Genomic DNA, 18,257 nt, shown 5'->3' with positions numbered 1-18,257 from the left:
TGAATAGGAGGTGGATGTGCAGTACACCGCGGCGGCCACCACTACCACTTGACAGCAGAGCCCCGCAGGTGAGCACTTCCGGCCGGCAGCTGCCTCCGCCGGCACCAATAGCAGCTGATTAGCAGGGGTGCCGCATGCGGGAACCCGGCCGATCATACACTGATGCCCTATCCTGTGGATAGGGCATCAATGTAAAAGTAATGGACAACCCCTTTAAGGATAAAAATGTCAATGTTTTTGAGTGCCATCACAAAGCCCTGATCTCAATCCTATTGAAAATTTATGGGCAAAGCTGGATGAGTTACACCAGTTTTGTCAGGAGGAATGGGCCCAAATTCTGACCAACTATTGTGAGAAGCTTGTGGAAGTATATCCCAAACGTTTGACCCAAGTTCATTCAGTTTAAGGGCAATGGTACCAAATACTAATGAAATGTATGTAAACTTTTGACTGTAGTAAGCAATAAAAATGTCTTAAAACATTCTCTAATTATTCTGGCATTTGGCAAATATTAAAAATTATGGTAATCCTAACTGACCTTAAACGGGAAAGGTTTATTCTGATTTCATGTCAGATATTGAGAAAAACATGCATATGTGTCTTTTTATATAGTGTATGTAAACTTCTGGTATCAACTGTATATGCCCTCCATTCTGGTATTTATGTCCCTCATCCTGGTATATATATCCCCTTTCCTGGTATATGTCTCTTATCCTGGACCCCATCCTGGTATATATATCACCATCTTGGTATATGTTCCCCATTCTGACGCTGTTCTTTAATGTATATAAAAAAATAAACCATTATACTCATCAGGGGCATACATAGAAGTCCTGGGGCCCCATAGCAGAAGTATAATGCACTCCCCATAGTCCTCAATATAGTATAATGCATGGCCCATAATCCTCCCTAAAGTATAATGGAACCTATAGTCCTTCATATAGTATAATGCACCCCCACAGTCCTCCATACAGTATAATGCACCCCCATAGTCCTTCATATAGTATAATGCACCCCTCATAGTCCTCCATATAGTTGAATGTGCCCCCTATAGTCCTCCATATAGTATAATGCACCCTCCATAGTCCTCCACATAGTATAATGACCCCCATAGTCCTCCATATAGTATAATGCACTTCATAGTCCTCCATATAGTATAATGCATCCTATAGTCCTCCATATAGTATAATGCATCCTATAGTCCTCCATATGCACTGTGTTCCAAATTATTATGCAAATAATATATTCTCCGATTTTCCCAAATTACCTATATGAATTGCAGTCATTGTAATTTTCCAGTCAAATAACTATTAAAGTACAATTGAAAGGTTTTTGTACAAACTGCCTATGATAACAGTATATTTTTAAAAAAATAAAACACTCAAACTGCACTCAAAATGCATGTTCCAAATTATTATGCACAGCAGAGTTTTCAACCTTTTCATTTTAATAAAGAACAAAAAAATGGTCATTTTTTAAATTATAAGCATTAGCAGGTTATTACAAACTGAAATCAAACAGTTTTCAACTCAAAACTTTATTCTAGGTGATGTAACATTTTCACATAGGACCCCTTGTTCGAAAGGAGCTTCTGAACTCTCTCATTCATTGAATTTGTCAGGTTTTGGATGGTTTCTGCTTCAATTGTTTTGAATGAGGACAGAATACCTTCCCAGAGCTGTTGCTTAGATGTGAACTGCCTCCCGCCATCATAGACACTCCTTTTGATGATGCTCCAGAGGTTCTCAATGGGGTTGAGGTCAGGGGAGCATGGAGGCCACACCATAAGTTTGTCCCCTTTTATGCCCACAGCAGCCAGAGATGCAGATGTGTTATGTGCAGCACGAGACGGGGCATTATCATGCATGAAATGATCTCGATGGTCCAGATGGATGGAGTGGAGGATGGCTGGTTGATGGACACCCCATGCAAACATGGCTACGGCGCCAACAAGGAGGAGGTGGAGTAATGTTTTGGGCTGGAATCATGGGGAGAGAGATTGTTGGCCCTTATAGGATCCCTGAAGGGGTAAAGATGAACTCCATAATGTATGTTGAGTTTCTCAAACAGCACTTCCTGCCATGGTTCAAGAAGAAGAACCGTGCATTCCGTAGCAAGGTCATTTTCATGCATGATAATGCCCGATACAAAAAGTCTTAGGGGCCCCAGGGGGATACATTGGGGGGGTATCCTAAAGTAGTGGACAACCCCTTTAAACTAGAAAAAAGCAATTGGTCTAACAGTAGCTACTACCAAAATAAAACAAGTGGCCGCTCACAGGCATCACGTGAACCCCGGCTGCTGCCGGCTCTGACATCTGCTGATGTCACGACAAGTGCTGGCAGCAACCGGGTGTCTTTTTCTTTCTGGTTTCATGGTGGATGCCAGGCTGTGGGCGGGGTTACCCCCCCGCGTAACACTCGGCATCCACCGCGCGCTCTGCCTCTCCCCATTCATTGGGAAAGCTCGCGGTGGATGCTAGGAGTGACGCGGGGGGTAACCCCGCCCACAACCCAGCAGCCACTGCGGGGACCCCAGTTCTGAGTCACTCCTCACTTGTCATGATGTCAGCGCGGGGTCACGTGATGCCTGTTAGCGGCCACCGATAGCGCCGCTCACAGGCATTATCTGCAATGGAAGGTATTTACAAAAAGTCTTAGGGGCCCCGGTGGGATACATTGGGGGGTTAGTCTAAAGTAGTGCACAACTTCTTTAATGCACAGCCCACTGTCATCTATGTAGTAGTAGTATGGCCACCATGTACTCACTGATTAAAAAAAAAAAATACTCACCTTGTCTCCACTCCCCCACGGTGTGGTGTCATCTTCTGAAGCTGGCAGCTGACTTCAGCGTGCAAGTGACGGGAGCACATGACTTCACTGCCATGTGCCCCCAGTCACGTGCACACTGACATCAGCTGCTGGCCAATGATTGGCTAGTAGTGTGTATTGCCACGCACAAGCCACATAGGTCAATGCGCAGCAATGCTCTTCACCTGAATGTGCGTCCAAGGACCCACATCTAGCTGGAGTATTTGCTGGCATTGGCAGGCGGTCTTGTGTGAAAATCAGATGTAGTTTAACCCCTTCAAACCCGAACCTGTTTTCATCTTCATGACCGGGCCTAATTTTACAATTCTGACCACTGTCACTTTATGAGGTAATAACTCTAGAACGCTTTAACGGATCCCCCTGATTCTGAGAATATACACTGCTCAAAAAATAAAGGGAACACTTAAACAACAGAATATAACTCCAAGTAAATCAAACTTCGGTGAAATCAAACTGTCCACTTAGGAAGCCACACTTATTGACAATCAATTTCACATGCTGTTGTACAAATGGAATAGACAATAGATGGAAATTATTGGCAATTATGAAGACACCCTCAATAAAGGAGTGGTTCTGCAGGTGGGGACCACAGACCACATCTCAGTACCAATGCTTTCTGGCTGATGTTTTGGTCACTTTTGAATGTTGGTTGTGCTTTCACACTCGTGGTAGCATGAGATGGACTCTACAACCCACAGAAGTTGCTCAGGTAGTGCAGCTCATCCAGGATGGCACATCAATGCGAGCTGTGGCAAGAAGATTTGCTGTGTCTGTCAGCGTAGTGTCCAGTGGCTGGAAGCGCTACCTGGAGACAGGCCAGTACACCAGGAGATGTGGAGGGGGCCATAGGAGGGCAACAACCCAGCAGCAGGACCGCTACCTCCACCTTTATGCACGGAGAAACAGGAAGAGCACTGCCAGAGCTCTGCAAAATGACATCCAGCAGGCCACAAATGTGCATGTCTCTGCACAAACGGTTAGAAACCACCTCCATGAGGGTGGTATGAGGGCCCGACGTCCACAGATGGGGGTTGTGCTCACAGACCAACACCGTGCAGGACGCTTGGCATTTGCCACGAAACACCAGGATTGGCAAAGTCGTCACTGGAGCCCTGTGCTCTTCACAGATGAAAGCAGGTTCACACTGAGCACATGTGACAGACGTGACAGAGTCTGGAGACGCCGTGGAGAGCGATCTGCTGCCTGCAACATCCTTCAGCATGACCGGTTTGGCAGTGGGTCAGTAATGGTGTGGGGTGGCATTTCTTTGGAGGGCCGCACAGCCCTCCATGTGCTCGCCAGAGGTAGCCTGACTTCCATTAGGTACCGAGATGAGATCCTCAGACCCCTTGTGAGACCATATTGCTGGTGCGGTTGGCCCTGGGTTCCTCCTAATGCAGGACAATGCCAGACTTCATGTGGCTGTAGTGTGTCAGCAGTTCTTGCAAGATGAAGGCATTGAAGCTATGGACTGGCCGGCCCATTACCCAGACCTGAATCCGATTGAGCACATCTGGGACATCATGTCTCGCTCCATCCACCAATGTCACATTGCACCACAGACTGTCCAGGAGTTGGCGGATGCTTTAGTCCAGGTCTGGGAGGAGATCCCACAGGAGACCATCCGCAACCTCATCAGGAGCATGCCCAAGCATTGTAGGGAGGTCATACAGGCACGTGGAGGCCACATACAATACTGAGTCTCATTTTGACTTGTTTTAAGGACATTATATCAAAGTTGGATCAGCCTGTAGTGTGTTTTTCCACTTTAATTTTGGGGGTGACTCCAAATCCAGGACTCCATTGGTTAATAAATTTCATTTTCATTGATGATTTTTGTGTGATTTTGTTGTCAGCACATTCAACTTTGTACAGAACAAAGTATTCAATGAGAATATTTCATTCATTCAGATCTAGGGTGTGTTATTTGAGTGTTCCCTTTATTTTTTTAAGCAGTGTATTTTTGTGACATATTGTACTTCATGATAGTGGTAAAATTTCTTCAATATGACTAGCGTTTATTTGTGAAAAAAATGGAAACTTGGCAAAAATTTAAAAAATTTAGCAATTTTCAAATTTTCTATTTGTATACTTTTAAATCAGAGAATTATGTCGCACAAAATAGTTAATAAATAACATTTCTCACATGTCTACTTTACATCAGCAATTTTGAAAACAATTTTTTTTTTGTTAGGAAGGTATAAGGGATAAAAGTTGACTAGCGATTTCTCATTTTTTCCACAAAATTTACAAAACAATTTTTTTTAGCGACTACAGTACATTTGAAGTGACTTTGAGGTTTTTTTTTTTTACAGAAAATACCCAGAAGTGACACCATTCTAAAACTGCACCCCTGAAGGTGCTCAAAACCACATTCAAGAAGTTTATTAACCCTTCAGGTTCTTTACAGGAATTAATGTAACGTGGAAGGAAAAAATTAATTAGACCTTTTTTTCACAAAAATTTTACTTTAGACCCAAATTTTTCAATTCTCACAAGGGTAACAGGAGAAAATAGACCCCAAAATTTGTTGTGAAATTTCTCCTGAGCACGCATATACCTAATATGTGGGGGAAAACCACTGTTTGGGCGCACCGCAGGGCTCGGAAGAAAGGAGCGCCATTTGACATTTTGAATGTAAAATTTGCTGGAATAATTAGCGGATGCCATGTCTCATTTAGAGAGCTCCTGATGTGCATAAACAGTGGAAACCCCCAAATGTGACATCACTTTGGAAACTAGACCCCTCAGGGAACTTATCTAGGTGTGTGGTGAGCACCTTGAACCCCCAAGTGCTTCACAGAAGTTTATAATGTAGAGCCGTGAAAATAAAAAAAATCACATTGTTTCCACAAAAATGCTTTTAGCCCCAAATGTTTTCATTTTCACAAGAGTAACAGGAAAAATTTCACCATAAAATTGGTTTTCCAATTTCTACCGAGTACGCCGATACCCAATATGTGAAGGAAAACTACTGTTTGGGCACACAGCAGGACTTGGAAGGGAAGGAGCACCATTTGGCTTTTTGAATGCAAAATTTGCTGAAATAATGAGCAGACGCCATATCGCGTTTGGAGAGCCCCTCATGTGCCCAAACAGTGGAATCCCTCCACAAGTGACCCCATTTAGGAAATTAGACCCCTTAGGGAACTTATCTAGATGTGTGGTGAGCAGCTTGAACCCCCATAAATGTTTCACATAAGTTTATAATGTACAGCCGTGAAAATAAAAAAAAATCACATTTTTCCCACAAAAAAGTTCTTTTAGCCTCAAATTTTTTATTTTCACAAGGGGTAACAGGAGAAAATGGACACCAAAATTTGTTGTGCAATTTCTCCTGAGTATGCTGATACCCTGTATTAGGGGGAAAACTGTTGTTTGGGCTCACAGCAGGGCTCTGAAAGGAAGGAGTCACGTTTTGGAACATAGACTTTGATAGAATGGTCTGAGGGTGTCATGTTGCATTTGGATAACACCTAATGTGCCTAAACAATAGAAAACCCCCAGAAGTGACCCTGTTTTGGAAAATAGACCCTCAAGGAATTTATTTAGATATTTTAGTACCCACAGGTGCTTCACAGAATTTTACGTGGATCTGTAAAAATGAAAAAATCTATTTTTCCCACAAAAATGTTGTTTTAGCCCCAAATGCTTTCATTTTCACAAGGATAGCAGGAGAAAATGGACCCCAAAATTTGTTGTGCAATTTTTCCTGAGTAAACTGATATCCCATATGTAGTTGGAAACTATTTTTGAGGCACAGTGAAAAGCTCAGAAGAGAAGAAGCACCATATTGGAGTTCAGATTTTGCTGGACTGGTTTGAGGATGCCATGTCACATTGGCAGAGCCCCTGAAGTGCTAAAACAGCAGACCCCCATTAGAGACCCCATTTTTCAAATTACACCTCTCAATGAATTAATCTATGGGTGCAGTGATCATATTGACACCACAGGTGGGTCACAGAATTTTATACCATTGGGCAGTGAAGAAAAAAATAATTACATTTTTACCACCAAAATTTTGTTTTTCCCCACATTTTACATTTTCCCACTTAGAAATGGGTACAAATAGCACTAAAATGTGTCCCACAATTTCTGATAAATGTAGAAATACCCCATATGTGGCAGTAGAGTACTGCTTAGCCACACGACGAGACTCGGGAGGGATGGGGCGAGGAGACAGAACACTTTTCCAGAGCCTTTATGCTACGTCTAACGTGGACACCCTTGTATTTTCATTGACAGATGATGGACCTGAGTGGGTACTTGCTTTTTTTGCGGATTGATTTGAAGCTTTTATTTTACACATTTTGGATCACATTTATCCGACACTCTACGCTGAACACTTATATCGGGGTTTCCATATAAATCTCAGAGAGATGTGACTCAGATGAAATCCCCAAAGGATCCTTTCACTTTAATGAGGCAGCAGTTACTCTGGACTCCGTCTGGCCTCTGTTCAGTGGTGTCCTTTTCAGAAGTGCAGACGGCACTTTTATGCATGCCTAAAAAGATGGACACTGCCAGGCCAGACCGCATATCAAATATACAAGTTGGGGGTCACTTGGGTAATAGTGATCACAAAATATTAAGTTTTCATGTGTCCTTCAATAAGATGTGTAGTAGAGGGGTTACAAGGACACTAAACTTCAGGAAGGCATATTTCCAACGGTTGAGAGATGATCTTAGTGCAATAAACTGGGACGATATCCTGAGACATAAAACTACACAAAGCAAATGGGAGACATTTATTAGCATCCTGAATAGGACCTGTGCTCAATATATACCCTATGGGAATAAACATGCTAGAAATAGGAGGAAACCACTATGGCTAAATAGAGCTGTAAGGAGCACAATAAGTGACAAAAAGAAAGCATTTAGAGAACTAAAGCAAGTAGGTAGTGATAGGCATTAAATAAATATAGAAAATTAAATAAATTCTGTACAAACCAAATCAAGGCAGCAAAGATTGAGACAGAGAGACTCATTGACAGAGAAAGTAAAAATAATCCCAAAATATTCTTTAACTACAAAAATAGTAAAAAAATAAAAAATGATAGTGTTGGCCCCCTTAAAGATAGTCTGGGTGAAATGGTGGATGAGGATGAGGAAAAAGCCAATATGCTAAATGATTTTTTTTCAACCGTATTTACACAAGAAAATCGCATGACAGAAAACATGACTAGTGATAACAAAAATTCTCCATTAAATGTCACTTGCTTAACCCAGCAGAACGTACGGCGGCGTCTAAAAATCACTAAAGTTGACAAATCCCCGGATGGGATACACCCGCGAGTACTGCAGGAATTAAGTAAAGTCATAGATAGACCATTATTTTTAATCTTTAAAGATTCCATAATAACAGCGTCTGTACCACAGGACTGGTGTAAAGCAAATGTGGTGCCAATATTCAAAAAGGGGACAAAAACCGAACTTGGAAATTATAGGCCAGTAAGCTTAACCTCTACTGTGGGTAAAATCCTGGAGGATTTCCTAAGAGATGCTATACTAGAGTATCTGAAGATGAATAACCTCATGACCCAATATCAACATGGGTTTACGAGGGCCTGTTCCTGTCAAACTAATTTGATTAGCTTTTATGAGGAGGCAAGTTCCGGACTGGACCAAGGAAATGCAGTGGATGTTGTGTATATGGAGGTTGATACATAAAATAAGAGCAATGGGGATAGGGGGAAATATATGTATGTGGGTTAAGAATTGGCTCAGTGATAGGAAACAAAGAGTGGTTATTAATGGAAAACACTCAGACTGGGTCTCAGTTAACAGTGGGGTACCACAGGGGTCAGTATTGGGCCCCCTTCGTTTTAACATATTTATTAATGACCTTGTAGGGGGCAAACAGAGTAATATTTCAATATTTGCAGATGACATTAAACTCTGCAGGGTAATCAATACAGAGGAGGGCAATTTTATATTAGGATCTATGTAAACTAGAAGCTTGGGGTGATAAATGGCAAATGAGCTTTAATGGGGATAAATGTAAGGTAATGCACTTGGGCAGAGGAAACAAAATGTATAATTATATGCTTAATTGTAAAACACTGGGCAAAACTATAACTGAAAAAGACCTGGGTGTATTTGTGGACAACAAGCTCACATTTGGTGGCCAGTGTCAGGCAGCTGCTGCAAAGGCAAATAACATAATGGGATGCATTAAAAGAGGCATAGATGCTCATGAGGAGAACATAATTTTCCCTCTATACAAGTCACTAGTGCGACCACACTTAGAATACTGTGTACAGTTCTGGTCTCCGGTGAATAAGAAAGACATAGCTGAACTAGACCGGGTGCAGAGAAGAGCGACCAAGGTTATTAGAGGACTGGGGGGTCTGCAATACCAAGACAGGTTATTACACTTGGGGTTATTTACTTTGGAAAAACGAAGTCTTAGGGGTGATCTTATTACTATGTACAAGTATATGAGGGGACAGTACAAAGACCTTTCTACTGATCTTTTTACCCTGAGGCCTGAGACGGGGACAAGGGGGCATCTTCTACGTCTGGAGGAAAGAAGGTTTAATCATAATCACAGACGTAGATTCTTTACTGTAAGAGCAGTGAGACTATGGAACTCTTTGCCGCATGATGTTGTAATGAGTGATTCACTACTAAATTTAAGAAGGGCATGGATGCCTTTCTTGAAAAGTACAATATTACAGGTTACATATACTAGATTCCTTGATAGGGCGTTGATCCAGGAAACTAGTCTGATTGTCGTATGGAGTCGGGAAGGAATTTTTTTCCCCAATGTGGAGCTAAGTGTTTGCCACATGGCTTTTTTTTGCCTTCCTCTGGATCAACATGTTAGGCTATGGGTTGAACTAGATGGACTTAGTCTTCCTTCAACCTTAAAAACTATGTTACTATGTTAGATCATAGGCCAGATGACATCCACAGTGCCCCCATCTGCCTCATTATTGGTAATCTTCTGCCGGGGGTTCTGTATGAATCACAAATTTCAGAGATTTGCACGGAAAACACGGTGTAAGCGCTTAAATGTGAGCTGAGATCTTTGGAAGGCAGAATGAACAAATCAACAGCAGGTGTAGAATTGGTTTTATTTATTTTTCATGCCATTCCTCGTGCGGTATAAGTGATTAAACCACTTAATTATTTGGGTCGTGAGATTACTGTGATACCAGATTTATAGCTGTTTGTTATGTTTGGCTGCTGTCACACACTAAAAGACGCATTTTATTGCAAAAACTAGTTTTTGCATTGTCATATTTTGAGAGCTATAATTTTTCCATATTTCGGCCGACAGTCATGTGAGGACTTGTTTTTTGCTGGACGAGTTGACGTTTTTATTGGTACCATTTTAGTGCATATGACATTTTTTGATAGCTTTCTATTCCAATTTTTGGGAGGCAGAATGAACAAAAACCAGGAATTGTTTTTTTTACATTTATGTGGTAAAATTGATAAGGCAGCATTATTCTTCTGGTCGGTGTGATTACAGCGATACCAAATTTATATATTTTTATATGTTTTGACTAGTGTTGAGCATTCCGATACTGAAATATCGGGTATCGGCCGATATTTGCGGTATCGGAATTCCGATACTTAACTCCGATACTTTTACAATATAGAATACCGGAATCGGAAGTTCCCATAATGCCTGCGCTGTGCAGTGTCTCTGAAGGATGACAAGCTGGATGGCAGCGCTCAGCTGCGATCCAGCCTGTCATCAGAATGCCATCCGAGCATGAGAGAATTCTCCTGATTGTTTAAAAGCCGGCGGGCGGTAAAAAGCCGCTGGCTTTTAAACAATCACACAGCCCCATACTGCTTCCCCGCAGACTCCCACCCCGATCCTCCGCTCCCCCCATCCTGATCGTAAGTTAGGACCGGGCGGGGAGCGCAGCACCAAGGAGCGGGGAGCGAAGGACCCAGGCGGGGAAGCCGGCAGTGAAAAGACTTCACCGCTGGCTTTCCCGTTCTGTGCTGCGCTTTTCTGCCGGTTATTTCAAATGAACAGCTGAGGTATCCGCTGATGCCGATCAGCTGTTCATTTGAAGTAGCCGCGGTGCCCTCAGAGGGTTCATGTGAGTTCATGCTTGACTGCATTGCATGAACTCACATGAACTTTCCCTCGGCCGCACAGGTCAGCCTCACCTCCCAGACCATCAGCCCGTCATGATTAGTGTGCGCGCGGTGTCTGTGCGATGTCTGCGAGTGTGTGCGGGTGTGCGCGGTGTCTGTGCGATGTCTGCGGGTGTGTGCGTGCAGGCAGACATAGGCCGATGTGACACTGCTACTCCCATCGGCCTATGTCTGTCCCCCGTCCACTCGTGCCAGCAGGATCAGCTCGATGAGAGCAGTAGTTCCCATCAGCCTGATCCTGCTATTTAAACTGCCCCATGTGCTATTTTTGCCCCTATACGTGTTTTTTTTGGTCCCCAATAAATTTTAAATACATGTCATTGGTGGCCAGTGGTTACCTACAATAAATTAGTTTATACATTACCTGTCCCCGCCGATCGCCACCTAAAATAAAGTAAAAAATAAAAAACTACACTTATACTCACCTAGACACCTAATTCCCCAAAGCCATCGATCTCCTGTAATAAAATGTAAAATAATAAACCACAACCTTATCCTTACCCCTCCGTAGTAGTCCACGAGTGTCCCACGAAGATCTCCAGTTTAGAGCAGCCACATAGAATGTGACCGCTCTGAACCGCTGCCGCCGCTAGAATGATGGGGCCGTAAAGCAGCCCCGTCATTGCATAAGCGGGTTCGCCGGTGTTCAGGCAGCGCTGCTCCGGTTAGCTCCTTTACGGCCCTACTGTACCGTGAGAAATTCCCACGGTACAACAGTGCCGTAAAGGAGGTCACCGGAGCAGCGCTGACTGAATGCACTCCGGTGACCTCAGTCAGTGGCTCCCGCTGCCGGGAGCAGACGTGTTCCCGGCAGTGTGAGCTTACAGCAGCCATGCACAGCTGTCACCATCTCTAGATGTGACAGCTGTGCATGGGAGATCAGCGCAGGAACGTGGACAGGTAACTATTTTTTTTTAGTAAACTAAGAATTAAATAAAATGGTATGTTTTATTTCAAATAAATTATTTTTTCTGGGTGTAGTGTGTGTTTTCTTTTTAACACTTTGTAGGTTAGTAATGGGGGTGTCTTATAGACGCCCATCATTACTAACCTGGGCTTCATGGCAGCTGGCGCTGACATGAACCCCACCACTATTACCCCCTGTCACCGCACCAGGGCAGCGTGGAAGAGCGAGGCTAAACGCCAGAATTGGCGCATCCTATGGATGCGCCATTTCTGGGGCGGCTGACGGCTGGTGTTTCTAGCCTGGGAGGGGGCCAATATTCATGGCACCCTTCCTGGGCTATTAATATCAGCCCCCAGCTGTCTGCCTAGCCTTTGCTAGCTATTAAAATAGGGGGGACCCCACGTCATTTCTTTGGGGGGGTCCCCCATTTTAATAGCTGGTAAAGGCTAGGTATTCAGCTGGGGGCTGATATTAGTAGCCTGGGATGCTCCGTGGGTATTACCCCTTCCCAGGCTTCAAACATCTGCCATAGTCGTCTGCTTAACCTCCGCTAGAGACTAAAATTATGGGGGATCCCACGCCAATTTTTTTTTTAATAAATCCTTTATTTTAACACTAAATGACAAGTACAGTAATCAACACTGTCACTGTACTTCATATATATGTGACTGACATGTTTCTATCTATCTAATCTATGTGTGATTCTCTATTCTTTCTGTTCTAAATTGTCGGGTACCGATGCTGAATTGCCGGCCGGCTTTTTTAAAGAGACGGTGCATGAAAACACTAATATTTTTTTTAATAAATCCTTTACACTAAATGACAAGTACAGTAAGCAACACTGTCACTGTACTTCATATATATGTGACTGACATGTTTCTATCTATCTAATCTATGTGTGAAGCTCTATTCTTTCTGTTATAAATTGTCGGGTACCGGTGTATGCCGCTGCTGAATTGCCGGCTTTTCATGTAATACATTCTACATTATTGTTAGTTGTTTTCCTTCATGTAGAATTAACCTACAAGGAAAGAAAGGGTTTATTTTCATTCCGATATTTGTGTCCCATTGACTTGCATTGGTTTCCGGTATCGGAATCGGCGATATCCGATACTTTTTGGGTATCGGCCCGATCCAATCCGATCCGATATTTCCTGATATCGGAAGGTATCGCTCAACACTAGTTTTGACGCTTTTACACAATAACAACGACTTTATACAAAAAATAATTATTTTTGCATCGCTTTAATTTGAGAGCTATAACTTTTTTATTTTTCCGCTGATGGAGATGTATGGCGGCTTTTTTGTGGGACAAGATGAAGTTTTCAGAGATACAATACTTACATTCATCTTTTTGATCACGTTTTATTTCACTTTTTGTTGATAAAGCATCGTTTTTTTTTTACCGTGTTCACTGAAGGGGTTACCTAGTCAGACAGTTATTATTGGTCAGGTCGTTCCGGATTCGGTGACACCAAATATGTGTATATATTTTTTTTTTTCATAAAAATATTTATTTATGGGTATATTTTTTTATTATTTTGCGATTTCTTAAAAATATTTGTACAATTTTTTTTTTACTTTTTTTTTTTACTTCTTCACTTTGTCTCATTATGGGACTTTCACTTTTTTTCAGCCTGATTGCTTATAAACCATAGGAATGCAGGAGCATTCCTATGCCTTATAAACTGTCAGGGCTGCACTGACACACAAACTTGCTACATCATGCTCTGAGAATGGTCTAGCAACTTTGTTAGCTATGGTGACCCAGATGTAGTCATGATTACATTCCGTCACAATGGCAACGATCGGGCCCGATCCAAGGTCAGATGGGATTCCTCCCTCTGCCTGGCTCACTAGATGCTTTGATATTGATCACAGCACTTAGCGGGTTAAACTGTGAGGAGCGGTGCGGGCACCACTCTTGGCACTGAGTCCCGGGTGTCAGCTGTTGCAATAAGCTGACACCTGGCGGCGATCTCCCGTGCACAACTGCCCAGCGCTCAAAGCAGATCAGCAATGACAACCACAGGGGTCTCCTGCAGACTCTGGGGTGTCATGCCAACCTATCAGTGTCCCTGGATCATGTGACAGGGGCGCCGATGGGCGGAGTTAGTGATGCACATCCGGATTTTGTTTGAAGACCACTGGTGGACACTGACAGAAGAGAACCCCTGTGCAAGAAGAGTATATGGGCTCTTTACGGTAAAATAGCTCATCATAATTAGAGATGAGCGGTGTTCGACTCGAACTGTTCGCCAATCTCAAATTCGAGCTGTTTTGGGCGGTGTTCGAGCAGTTCAGCGAACACGAACAATTTGAAAAAAATTCGGCTGTTCGAGGTTATGTTCGATAACTGTTCGTGCACCAAAATCACAACTGGATTTTTTCTCAGTAATGATGAAAATTAATGTTAATACGCAGTTTGAGTGTATAGCGGGGCGTGGGGAGGGGCAGGGGATGGATCTCTGCAGGAATAATGAAGATCTCCATTTTTTTTCTCTTTCCCGCATTTACAGTGGGGAGGTGCAATCTGTCAGCCTATCAGCAGCGCACACACGGAGCGAACTGCTTTTTTTCACACAAGCTAGGACAAGTGTCATTGGCAGTGTATGTCACATGTCCTTGCCCTATAAGACCCAGCCATTTTCCCCATCGCCACCATTTTCTCACTGCTGCAGCTGCGTGTTAGACGGCACCGCTGTTGCTGTGTGCGCTATACTTTGTTAATTTCAAGCCAATTTTCGCACAAATCTACAGATAGCTTGGGAGTAGGGAATAGTTGTGATTGCAGTCCTTTTAAGGACTAGGTTACATCATTTCCTACGACTTTTATCAGGCAGGTCTGTGCTTTTAAATAGATAGGTTGGGAGTAAAGACTAATTGTAATTGCAGTCCTTTTCAGGGCTAGGTTACATCAGTTCCTATCACTTTTATCAGGCAGGTCTGTGTTCTTAAATAGATAGGTTGGGAGTAAAGACTAATTGTAATTGCAGTCCTTTTGAGGACTAGGTTACATGAGTTCATATCACTTTTTGCCAGGCAGGCCTGTTTTAGTGCTGTGCAAGTTTTTTTCACAGCATTTGGCTAAATCTAGCAAAGCAAATCCTTTTTGGCCTCTTGCAGTGTGTCTTAGTCAGTGGAGTAGCCTATCTGTGTTGCAAGCTACACCACCTGTGTATAGAATACCAATTTTTTTACTACACCTAGTGAAGTAAAACCTTTTGGGCATAGCATCATTCTATTAGTCCACCTATACTAACCTCCACCAGGTTGCAAATTCAAAATAATTTTTATCTGCATCTAGCTCTGAAAAAATATTTGGGCTTCGGCTTGTAGCAGTGTGTGGGACTTGTTCTATTAGTCCATCTATACTAACCTCCACCAGGTTGCAAATTCAAAATAATTTTTATCTGCATCTAGCTCTGAAAAAATATTTGGGCTTCGGCTTGTAGCAGTGTGTGGGACTTGTTCTATTAGTCCATCTATACTAACCTCCACCAGGTTGCAAATTCAAAAAAATTTTTATCTGCATCAAGCTCTGAAAAAATATTTGGGCTTCGGCTTGTAGCAGTGTGTGGGACTTGCTCTATTAGTCCATCTATACTAACCTCCACCAGGTGGCAAATTCAAAATAATTTTTATCTGCATCTAGCTCTGAAAATATATTTGGGCTTCGGCTTGTAGCAGTGTGTGGGACTTGTTCTATTAGTCCATCTATACTAACCTCCACCAGGTTGAAAATTCAAAATAATTTTTATCTGCATCTAGCTCTGAAAAAATATTTGGGCTTCGGCTTGTAGCAGTGTGTGGGACTTGTTCTATTAGTCCATCTATACTAACCTCCACCAGGTTGCAAATTCAAAATAATTTTTATCTGCATCTAGCTCTGAAAAAATATTTGGGCTTCGGCTTGTAGCAGTGTGTGGGACTTGTTCTATTAGTCCATCTATACTAACCTCCACCAGGTTGCAAATTCAAAATAATTTTTATCTGCATCTAGCTCTGAAAAAAATATTTAGGCTTCGGCTTGTAGCAGTGTGTGGGACTTGTTCTATTAGTCCACCTATACTAACCTCCACCAGGTTGCAAATTCAAAATAATTTTTATCTGCATCTAGCTCTGAAAAAATATTTGGGCTTTGGCTTGTAGCAGTGTGTGGGACTTGTTCTATTAGTCCATCTATACTAACCTCCACCAGGTTGCAAATTCAAAATAATTTTTATCTGCATCTAGCTCTGAAAAAATATTTGGGCTTCAACTTGTAGCAGTGTGTGGGACTTGTTCTATTAGTCCATCTATACTAACCTCCACCAGGTTACAAATTCAATATAATTTTTATCTGCATCTAGCTCTGAAAAAATATTTGGGCTTCGGCTTGTAGCAGTGTGTGGGACTTGTTCTATTAGTCCATCTATACTAACCTCCACCAGGTTGCAAATTCAAAATAATTTTCATCTGCATCTAGCTCTGAAAAAATATTTGGGCTTCGGCTTGTAGAAGTGTGGGACTTGTTCTATTAGTCCATCTATACTAACCTCCACCAGGTTGCAAATTCAAAATAATTTTTATCTGCATCTAGCTCTGAAAAAATATTTGGGCTTCGGCTTGTAGCAGTGTGTGGGACTTGTTCTATTAGTTCATCTATACTAACCTCCACCAGGTTGCAAATTCAAAATAATTTTTATCTGCATCTAGCTCTGAAAAAATATTTGGGCTTCGGCTTGTAGCAGTGTGTGGGACTTGCTCTATTAGTCCATCTATACTAACCTCCAACAGGTTGCAAATTCAAAATAATTTTTATCTGCATCTAACTCTGAAAAAATATTTGGGCTTCGGCTTGTAGCAGTGTGTGGGACTTGTTCTATTAGTCCATCTATACTAACCTCCACCAGGTTTCAAATTCAATATAATTTTTATCTGCATGTAGCTCTGAAAAAATATTTGGGCTTCGGCTTGTAGCAGTGTGTGGGACTTGTTCTATTAGTCCATCTATACTAACCTCCACCAGGTTTCAAATTCAATATAAATTTTATCTGCATCTAGCTCTGAAAAAATATTTGGGCTTCGGCTTGTAGCAGTGTGTGGGACTTGTTCTATTAGTCCATCTATACTAACCTCCACCAGGTTGCAAATTCAAAATAATTTTTATCTGCATCTAGCTCTGAAAAAATATTTGGGCTTCGGCTTGTAGCAGTGTGTGAGACTTGTTCTATTAGTCCATCAATACTAACCTCCACCAGGTTGCAAATTCAAAATAATTTTTAGCTGCATCTTGCCTGTAAACTAATTTTGGGCATATTAGCTGTGTGTGGTATTCATTGTATTAGGCCATCTATACTAAGCTCCACCAGATTTCAAATTACTAATAATTTTTAGCTGCATCTTGCCTGGAAAATAATTTTGGGCATAGTAGCAGTGTGTGGTATTCATTGTATTAGGCCATCTATACCAAGCTCCACCAGCTTTGAAATTAATAATAATTTTTCGCTGCATCCAGCCCGGAAAAAATTTTTTCTTCCCAATAGTGGTAGCAATAGAAATATGGGGCGCGCTCCTGGCTAACAAAAATATACGCTTCATAACAAAAAACACCAGCCTAGCGCACTGCATTAATAAGATGGCATCATCGTCTCTCCTGTCTACGCCGGCTAGCATTCCTGTGCCTAAAACTCAATGCATCGGTCCGTGCTAGCCACGATGCTGAGGGGTCTAAAGCTGCTGCTAACGCTTTATCACAATTGAATTGACAGATGTTCACAGAGCTCCTCCCCAACGCCCACCCATCGGGCAACAGTTGCCCACCTTCCCTATGGGATCTAGTGGCGAATAGTTGATGCCATTAATCAGAGCGTCAGTTGCCCCGTCGACGTGGCAAGCATACGGTAAGGCATGGGAAGAGTGGACACGAGTAGTAGCAGGCAGACGGGTTGACCAATGTGAACAAGCCAGATTACAAGTCACCATAGAATTTCTCCACCAGCTAATGATGAGGGGCATATCAGGGGCGTCAGCGCAGCGGTGTCTGACCGGAGTAGCATTTCACTTCCAACTACTGAATTGGGGAGATGTGACAAAGAGATTCATCATCAGACAATCCATAAAAGGGTGGAAAAGGGGTCAGCCAAGTCAGGAGTGTAGACGTCCCGTCCCGTGTCACTAAAACTGATTTCTCACATCATATCCCTAACACCATTAACATGACACTCACAATTTGAAGCAACACTACTGTCTATTGCATTTACGATTGCCTTCTTCGGAGCGCTATGCATAAGCGAATTAGTCCCTCAATCCAAAATTACCAGCAGTGGAGGCTTATTACACCAGGACGTAGTCATAGCCAATAATGCAATACGTCTACGCATACCCCAATCGAAAATGGTTCCAGCGGGCAG

Source organism: Phyllobates terribilis, unplaced genomic scaffold, assembly GCF_046119375.1.
Source record: "Phyllobates terribilis strain yellow unplaced genomic scaffold, ASM4611937v1 Scaffold_4__5_contigs__length_816908805, whole genome shotgun sequence".
NCBI classification, from domain to species: domain Eukaryota; kingdom Metazoa; phylum Chordata; class Amphibia; order Anura; family Dendrobatidae; genus Phyllobates; species Phyllobates terribilis.
Note: the sequence above shows the minus strand (reverse complement) of the source record.